Source organism: Otolemur garnettii, unplaced genomic scaffold (assembly GCF_000181295.1).
Source record: "Otolemur garnettii isolate 467f Iridium unplaced genomic scaffold, OtoGar3 scaffold00030, whole genome shotgun sequence".
Classification (NCBI taxonomy): Eukaryota; Metazoa; Chordata; class Mammalia; order Primates; family Galagidae; genus Otolemur; species Otolemur garnettii.
Genome location: NW_003852425.1, coordinates 223127 through 232252, shown reverse-complemented (window position 1 = coordinate 232252; position 9126 = coordinate 223127). Strand labels below are relative to the sequence as shown.

At 36.1% G+C, this 9126-nt stretch overlaps 1 non-coding gene across 1 annotated transcript; it reads right to left on the bottom strand.

Annotated features, from left to right (window-relative positions):
* Positions 1 to 4803: 4803 nt before the first annotated feature.
* LOC111725048 lies at positions 4804 to 4877 on the bottom strand. The gene has a single exon (XR_002773212.1). It is a non-coding gene; the product is annotated as a small nucleolar RNA SNORD26 (small nucleolar RNA).
* Positions 4878 to 9126: the final 4249 nt, after the last annotated feature.

Below are 9126 nucleotides of genomic sequence, written 5' to 3'. Positions count from 1 at the left end.
ATGAGAACATGGGAGGACATAGACCTTAGGAGGGTAGGAAATGCTTGAGAGCCCCAACACAGTTCTCGGGCCCTCTCTGGCAACGTTAGTATGCTTCTACTTTCTGGGCCAGATTCATTAATTTCTGAGTTCTACAAATTATGCATATGATCATTCACACAGAAGGAAACAGTGTTAATCAAAGTACATTTCCATTTTATATTCTGAGAGTAAATTACATGAGATTTTTCTTGTATACACAAACTCTAAGTTTATTTGACATAAATATGCTAAAGAGATCAATTGCACACTGTTAAAATCATACTTCAGATGAACTGTATCTCAAAAGCACCATTAGTTTATTTGCTAGGAAGTCTTTCATTAGCATATTTTTCAAGATTTGTCTGATTCAATTTCCTGCTTCCATTTCTAAGGAAATCCCCTAAAAGAGACAATAGTACTGAGCCAATCTCAAAACATTTCTTCCTCTTTTCTTACCTTTCTTGGAGGTAAAGGGACATAATTAGGAAGGCTTTTATTACTCCAACATAAAAAGCTAAATTATATGAGGATTTATTTACAATTAAATATTTGCTTCTTTTTTTATATATATAAGGCAAAAGATGCAGATCTGATGTGTTATACCTGTAGGGTACCCAATTATCCCAATATTATCAGCTTCAAACTAATTGTAGTCAAATGTATCCATAGCTTTACTTTATGAAATACATAATAAATATATATTTATTGTTAAAAGTATTCTTTTACTCCAATAAAAACTTATATTTCTGAGATTATTAAATTATTAATTCCTTTATTGAATAAGAAAAATGTTTTCTTGTTTTTATGATATATTGTGGGTTTTGTGGTTTCTACAGTTCCATTTAATAAAATTTTATATTCTCTCAACATTTACCTTTATAGAAAAGTAACAATGTTGCTTGTCAGGATTCGTTTTGAATATTCCTCCTAAAAATATTCCTAATAATAATAGAGCAATTGTGATATTATAAGCCATTAATTCCTTTTCCAGTGTGTGATTGTGTATCATTTTATTTATCTTTTCCTTGTTTACCAATTTCAAACCCATTTCACATTTGATTTTACCTTTATATCAGATTCTACATTTTTCTCATTTACTAAATTTATTTTTTTGCTAACACTCTGACACTGCCTCTGTTATCCGCTTCATCCATTCTGTGCAAATATCAGAACTTATAAGAGTAGGTAGTTGGAGTTGAAGTGGTCTTATTCCATGAATTTCTATGAGTTTAGCTTTCATTCTTAGCATCTTTGGAATAAACTAAATGCCAGTCAAAAGTGACTTTAGATTTATAAGGAATAAATTCTTATTGAATAACTTCTATAAGTTTGATATTATACAAAAAAATTACAACAGAACATACTTCTAAACTGTTCCTTAGTATTTTAGATACTAGTTCTGTTCAACAAATCATCTTAAGCAAATGGGGCTGAAGATTATTATATATACCTATTACACATTTCCTACTGGTATTGCTAAATTTTGGCATTCTGACATGCAGAAGGGAAATACTACAATTGCTATTAATATAAAGCTTCTAACTATTGGGTCTTTCCACCCCTATGATATTATAACTGTATTTATACTCATTTACATATAAAAAAGTAAATATCGGAAATGTCATTTACTTGATATCAAACTACTGGTAACACTCAAATCTGTGTGAGTTCAGAGCTGATTCCCTTAATTTCTACATTTAACTGCCTTCAGGCAAACAGTTATAACTATGTTATAGTTGTAAAATTGTCAAAATAAAATACATTCTTTAAGAATCATCCTTTGAAGACTTTCTTAAATGGCTGTGAACAGTGACGGCAACATTGGGCACCACCTACTGCCACTAGAGAAATGGTTATGGGTAGTGCTTAGTCAAACTCCAACAAGAAATATGCTGACCTAAGACAAGGCAGAGTGTGGGGAGATAAGATGATCAAGAAGGTAGGAAATAAAATAAAAATCTAAATTGCATAGTTGATCGATCCATGTGTCCTTCCTCTGAAGTGGAGATAAAGGCCATTGCAATGTATCTCAATGCTGCTTAGGACATCTAGATTCATAATTAAATAGTTCATGTCATTCTGTGTACTAAAGAATTAACCACAGCCTTTCTGCTTCTGGTTTTTGAGTTTGAATTCTGGTACTATCTGCCTTCAAGTTAACAGTCTCATGGCAGTGTACATAGTGTTTTCATCAGGCACTGCTATTTGGTAATAAAAATTTAATGTTAATATTTTAGTTGAAAGATAGGTATTCATAACTAATACCTATTGATAACAGTATTAGTCTTCCCTTCAACTCTAGTATAACTAATTTAAAGGAAATTAGAGCAGTGACCACATTAAGTATGAAAATAATGCATACATTATAGACACAATTATATATATTGTTAACAAAAAGCTACTAATTTTTGAATGTTTATTATGCACAGGGTGTCCCCAAAGTCCCAAGACACAGCCTATAACTTGGATGGTACTTCATTTTCCGCATTTTTTACTGCCATCTGCCTCCCTTTGACAAAATAGTCTACTGGTTTAACAATTACAATAAATTATGGTTTAAATTTTTTTAACACACTACAGGCTGTCCCAGAAGTTGCCATACATAGGGGAAATTGTATATAGCTAAATGTACTTTTATTTATAAAATATTCATTATAAAATTTTACGAAATATTCTTTACGTGTTGGCTACCTCTTTGAAAAATTTCATGATGAATATTTTGCAAATAAATGTACCTGCAGCTACAATTTCCCATTTTCTGTATGTATAGCAACTCTGGAGATTTGTGAATTTCTTTATTGAAACTATTGTTAGTTCTCCACAACAAAATTGAGTACATCTTGTGATTAACATGATTTATAAAAATTAAAGAAACATGGCTATGATAAACATGACAAAAATAAGCAATATAAATGAGGCAATTTTATCTTTTCTGAGCTAATGCTCCCAAACCTCTATGTGTGACATCATAGGGTCCCTTAGTTAATAGCAGCATAATGCAGGTTTAATGAATGTCATTTTTCAGACATTAGGGTTGTTAATTGCTTCATTAGTACAATGGCAACTCTTCAGTCATTCTAATTTTAAGCAAAAATCTTCTACTTTCTTCAAGAAAATGTGCTATTAACTGAAGACTTCACACAAATCTAACTCTTGATATTTAATAACACATTTCAAGTGGCTAAAATAAGCATCTACACGTTGACTTTCTAGTGATTCTGCACCAATAAAATAAATCATTTTCTTTTTATTTGACTTTAGAAATCATCCCTTTGCAGTCCCACCTCTTTCAGATGGCATCTATGATGGAACCTTGCCCAGACCCTTCACCCTTACTGCGTGTAGTTTGAGAAGTACATGAGATCCAGAAAGGAAAAAAGTGAAGTAGTCGTACCCTCGTGGACCATGAGCTAAAGGAACCATGTGTGGTTATCATTTTCCCTGATAACCATTTTCCCCAAACCTATGTAAGAAACTCTTGATACAGGCAGGACGTCAAGAGGAATTTTTGGAAACAGGACTATGACGACATCATTTAGTTTTTTAACTCTCTCACATATTTAAACTCTGTGCAGCCCAGTTATGTAAGTCAAAATATTCTTTACTTTTTTTAAAGATTCAAAAAGTAACTTTATTATGAAGATTGAAAAATGGTATACTACCTCAAACATCTGGGTTGTACAAAAAAGAGGACTTGAAAAATTCCTTTCCGATGCCCTCCAGGACTTAGATTTCTGCAAAAATCTATCCAATGAAATCTATCCAATGAAAATCAAGAGATTAATAACTGTTGAAAAGGAGAACTTTATTGCTACATATTGCATATGACCCATATAAACTTGGGGGTAGGAATTTGTGGTGCAGTGTATTACAATTAGGCTCTACACATCAAAAGGGGAAGCAGGGGCATGGATGCACTTATGTTCACAGCCATCCATGGTTGGTAGGAGAGTGTTACTGAATCAGCCTCCTGCCCCATTAAAGCTGTAGTTATGGCTAGACTAAGGGATCTGCTGGTGGGTGAGCAGCAGTTGTTTCAATACTGCTTATCTCAAGGCCAGCCCTTGTTTTCACTTTTATATGCACCTTGTTTTTTCCTCAGACCACAAATTTCAGCGTGGAGTTGCATAAAAACAAGCTCAGTTTCCCTCAAATTATTCTTGGGTTCCAGTCAAGGTACTGGAGCTTTGAACCAACTAGCTAGTAACGGGTAACTCTAAAGCAGGTGTCTCCAACCTGCAGTAAGTGAGCTGCATGCTGCTTTTGCGAAGACGTTTTTGCATCTGTGGTGTCTGATATCCAACAAAAGTCCAAAATATCCAGGGATCTTTTTTTTTTCCTTTTCTTTTTTGCTAATTAGCTTTCCTTAGTGTTTATTTAATGTGTGGCCCAAAATAACTCTTATTCTTCCAATGAATGGCAGAGAAAAAAAAGGTTGGACACCTTTGCTCTAAAGGATTTTCAATTGTACATAGGAACAAGTTGCTCCACCCTCAACTTTTCCTATGAGTTGGACCCTACACAAATCAGTGGACATGCTAAGGTAGAGAAATACATCATCATCATGGGCATGACCTGTGTTTTCCCCAGTAGGCAGTTAAATCCCTCAGACAAGTTATGAGATGCTGGACCATCACTGCAATGCTGGCTCTGCAGCGAGATGGCTCTTGTCCCATTCTCCTAGCACTAAGCTCCTTTAGGTTGAATATCTGAAAAAATAGCACCCATCATTAACCCCTCAGAACTTAAAACCCAAGCCCCCAGACATTTGCACTGTATAGTGCCACTCAGAATTTTGTGATTTCTCCACTAATCTATCAGAAAGAAAGAGTTCAACTCTTGAAATCTATTCCCGATTTTGCTTGAAGTAGCACGAGTAAGCTTCAGACTTGGGGATCTAAAAGCATCCTCACTGATACAGTGATCTCAAAATCTCAGCCTAAGAAGCCACAGGAAACAGCAGCAGCAGGACTGGTTCACAGCCCCAGAATGCCAAGGTTGGGAGGAAAGGCTCCTGCCCAGAGCACACCCACAGGTTCCTCAGGAAGTGACAAATGGTAGAAATCTGGAGAACCACACATGTTAGTTCCTCTGCTATTCCCTGATTACAGGCAGTGCTAGACTGATCTCTAATCCCACTGAGTCAAACTCAACAATGGACCCATAATTTATTCAAAAGATTATATGTAATAAAAATTAGTTATTTGTCTAGATTTTCCAGCTCCTTCCTCCAAAATGGATAAATAATTTTAGGGTCCTAAAAAAATCACTGAAGATATTAAAAAACAACTGGTGGCCACAGAAAATTACCTTGTAAGCTGTTCTTTGTACCTTTTTACTTAGAAAGTTTTAGTCTTAAAAAGGCAAATATAACTTTCCAGAACAACTATTTTATCCCATGGGGTATGAACCAAATTGGCATAAGCCTGTATGAGAAAACCAGAAAAGGAAGAACAAACTTTGGAGAGAGACTGTAAACTCTATGAATGTCACAGAAGGTAGAAAACAATTCAGTCCTAGTGCAACTGAAAAACATTTGCGACACCATGGCTTGGTTAATACAGAAGAGGTAAGTATTTATAAACAAAGCAATTTTGTCTGTTACAACCCAACAGTCTCAATCATCTGTTGGCTGAAGTAATAGGATCTTATCGCAAGTAAGTAGTAAGGACATGTTAATGAAACATTTTATATATATATATATATATATAAAATATGTTCTATATACTCAATGTTATGGACATACATATGTACACACAAATTGAAAACTAACTCATTGTATCTGACCACAAATAATTGAAATCTTTTTGATACAGTCTAAACAAAGGTACAATAAATGCAGCAAATTGAACAATTTCATAAATGTTTTGCTCAGTAGTTATTTTGCCCTTTACACCTATTTTTAAATGTTCTTTATTTCCAAATATAAATCGGTATCTTTGCATAACAATGAATTTCATTATATAATTCAAGTAGAAATAGAAACTTGTAAAAGTTATCATAACGTATGGCAAGGTATTTGCCTTACATTTCCTGAGCATAAATGAGCCTGTATCTTCTGTTCAATTGTGTGTCCTCCGTGAGACATTAATTCTATGTTAGTCTGCTGTGATTGAGTCCCACAACAAAATACCACAGGGAGTTTGGCTTAAATGCTGAAAGCTACTTTTTCACAGCTCAGGAAGCTGATTTTGTTTCTGGGGAGGTTTCTCTTCCTGGCTTGCAGACGGTGCCCTTTAGGCGTGTTCTTACATGGGTGTAGTAAGAAAGAAAGCTGGAGTCTTCCAGGTTTTATAAGGAAAATAAGCCAATAGTATCAGGGCAGCTCATGTCCTCGTTTACCCTTAATGACCTTCTTTTAGGCCCTATCTACAACTACAGTCACATCGGAGGTTGGCATTTCAACATATGAATTTTAGAAAGACATGATTCAATGCATGTCAGGTCCCCAGAGTTATTTAGGCAGCAACCAAGAGGAAATAAAAAGCTTTTCGCAAGAGCCTTAATTTTTTTTTACTTTTCTCTTTGTCTCTATACATCTTTTTTTTTCCTTTTTTTTTTTTTTGCAGTTTTTGTCTAGGGCTAGGGCCAGCTCCCTACTCCTTGAGCCACAGGTGCTGCCCTGTCTCTGTATATCTTTCTCTCAGCCTCCCTCCTCCTCTCTCTGTTTCTCAGTTCCCCCCCCATCTCTTGCTATCCTTTCCTTTTTTTCTTCTTTTCTGTAACCTGCACCTGCTAATTTTCATAGAATGTGATAATGTGTTGCCTAAGCAAGAGGAAACAGAGAGAAAGAAATTTATAATGTGACTTGTCCAAGATTATAAAACCCTTAGTGTCGAAGACCAAGGCAACGTCATGTGCTTCCCAGAGAAAAGTAAATAAAAACTTAGGATGAAAAGGGCTCTACAACTTGGAAAAGGAAAATCTAGAAGATCCTCCACTACGCTGTCATAGCATTAAATTGCTCTCATGTCAATGACTCAGACTCCTTTGAAAACAGGCTCTTTCATAGCTCTTCATTTTCTGAGAGTCATAATCTTACAACACATTAAAAGTGAATTGCGAACACTAATAAAAATGTAAATAAGTAGTAGCCTTTCACTAGCAATGAGCCTCTCCTCCTCAATGATATTCTGATAGCTTTCATTTCTACCAAAATGATGAAGGAAAATGAAATAGAATTCCACTGTCTAAATTCAAAAAGGGGTCTAATCTCACCAGGGAAAAAAGGTCACATGTAAGAAAATGACTTGTTCATTTCAGAGCGCTGCACAAATTCAAGATAAGTCTATCTTTAACCCCCCTGCCATTCCTAACAGGCAAATGCAATTAAATTTAGTTAGTTCCATAACAATAAATAGTTTCTGCATGTCTTTAATATTAAACTTAATCAGAATCAATGAATCTGTCATGGAAATGAGAGGAACTGACACCCTTTAATTACTTACCCATATCTATATCCTGAATTATGTGAAGATTATTTCTGAGATGGACTAGAAGGTGTCAAATGACTTGTTTTAGTTCAAGTGGAATTTTTTCTATTGTGTTGATATACATCAGCGTTGTAAAGACAAATACATATTAAAAATAAAAGGCTCGGTTTTCCTTGCTGAAAATAAGAAATTTCCCTCCTTTCCTTTTACTAAGAGCATTTGCTGTAGAAAGCCCATAATTGCAAGTTCTTTCTCCTCTCTTTGAATATGTGTGTGTGAGTGTGTTTATATCCTGTTGAGAAGGAGATACACGTCTGTCAGTTTTGTGACCTGGGAATATCTTTCTTGAGACCCAGGCAGCCATCTCTTTTAAATGTAAATAAACATCGAGAAATTGTACTCCTATCATCCAGTTTTTATGGGAGAGTAGGAGTCTAACTTTGGTGTACCTTGTTCTAAGTTCCAAAAGTGCCTTCTGCCATAAATATGTGACAGTTATTTTCCCTACTATACAAAGCCAATAAGCTAACACAGATGGTAACCCCAAACTTCATGTATAGTCGGAATAAAATATGATTGAAAAATGAGCCCCTCAAGTGCTCTCACCTGAGTAATAGATATTGTTTTTCTTAGAAACATGCCTGCAATCACTTGTTTCTGCTGGGCTCACGGGGTCAGATGCCTTTGTCACATTCTGCTGTGATGCTCATTCAGTAACACAACTGTTTTCTGTTTCTACTGCCTTTCTGAAGAGTTTTTCTGAGTTTGGGGGAGATTATCTTCTAAACTATTTTTCCCCAGTGTCGTACACATGTGCATACACTTATTTTCCATTTCATTGCTACATGGATTCCTTCTCTCGCGGGGAAGGGGTCACTTCTCGTGTTTGCCTACTTTTGTTTAAATGTGACTTCTTTATGGTGGTTGTTTTTGCTTTTTTCCACCATCTTTATAGTTTGACTATAGTGTATATTAGGTAAAGACATTTGCATTTGCCTGTGCGTGCTTTGAGCTGGCCAAGGCTATGAATACAAGTCGGCATTTGCAGGCTGGATGGTAGAGTATACAGGTGGCTAGGTTCCCTTTTTTCTGCAGAGAAAGAGAGATAGATGTCTCTGAAATCTTGACTCTTTCCCCAACTCTGTCCCTTTTAACAGCAAGAATTGTGGAGGGATGTCCAGTTTTGTCTTTACACCAGTAGGTGGAACTTGCAGTTAAGAGTTGGCCAAGCCCTGTACAATTGAATAAGAGAATGAGGCAACGGGCTGTACGTGTGGACCTCCCTGTCGATAGGTTGTACTCTTAGTAAGAGCTATGCCTGGCCCTGTCTATCAGAAGAAGCACTCGGATGTCCCATGTGCTGGGCTAATCCCTGGTACTCTCAAGATTCCCTTCTTCTGGTTCACTACCATCATGGCTGATGTATGGGACAGATCCAGGTGAGGCTGTGTGTGGATAGCCCCCTATCCTCACAGGGACTTGAAGGTATGTTCTCAGGCAGCTAGTAATCCTTGGAGGAGATGGAGATTTACCAGCCATCCACAAAGAAGCTGCTCATGGAATCAGGGCAGTCCAGAATCGACCGTTTAATAGACACTAGTAAGGGTCAGGTCACTCCTCCTCTTGTCTTCTGGCCAAATCACTGAAGTCCCTCAGTAAACAAGTATGCCTG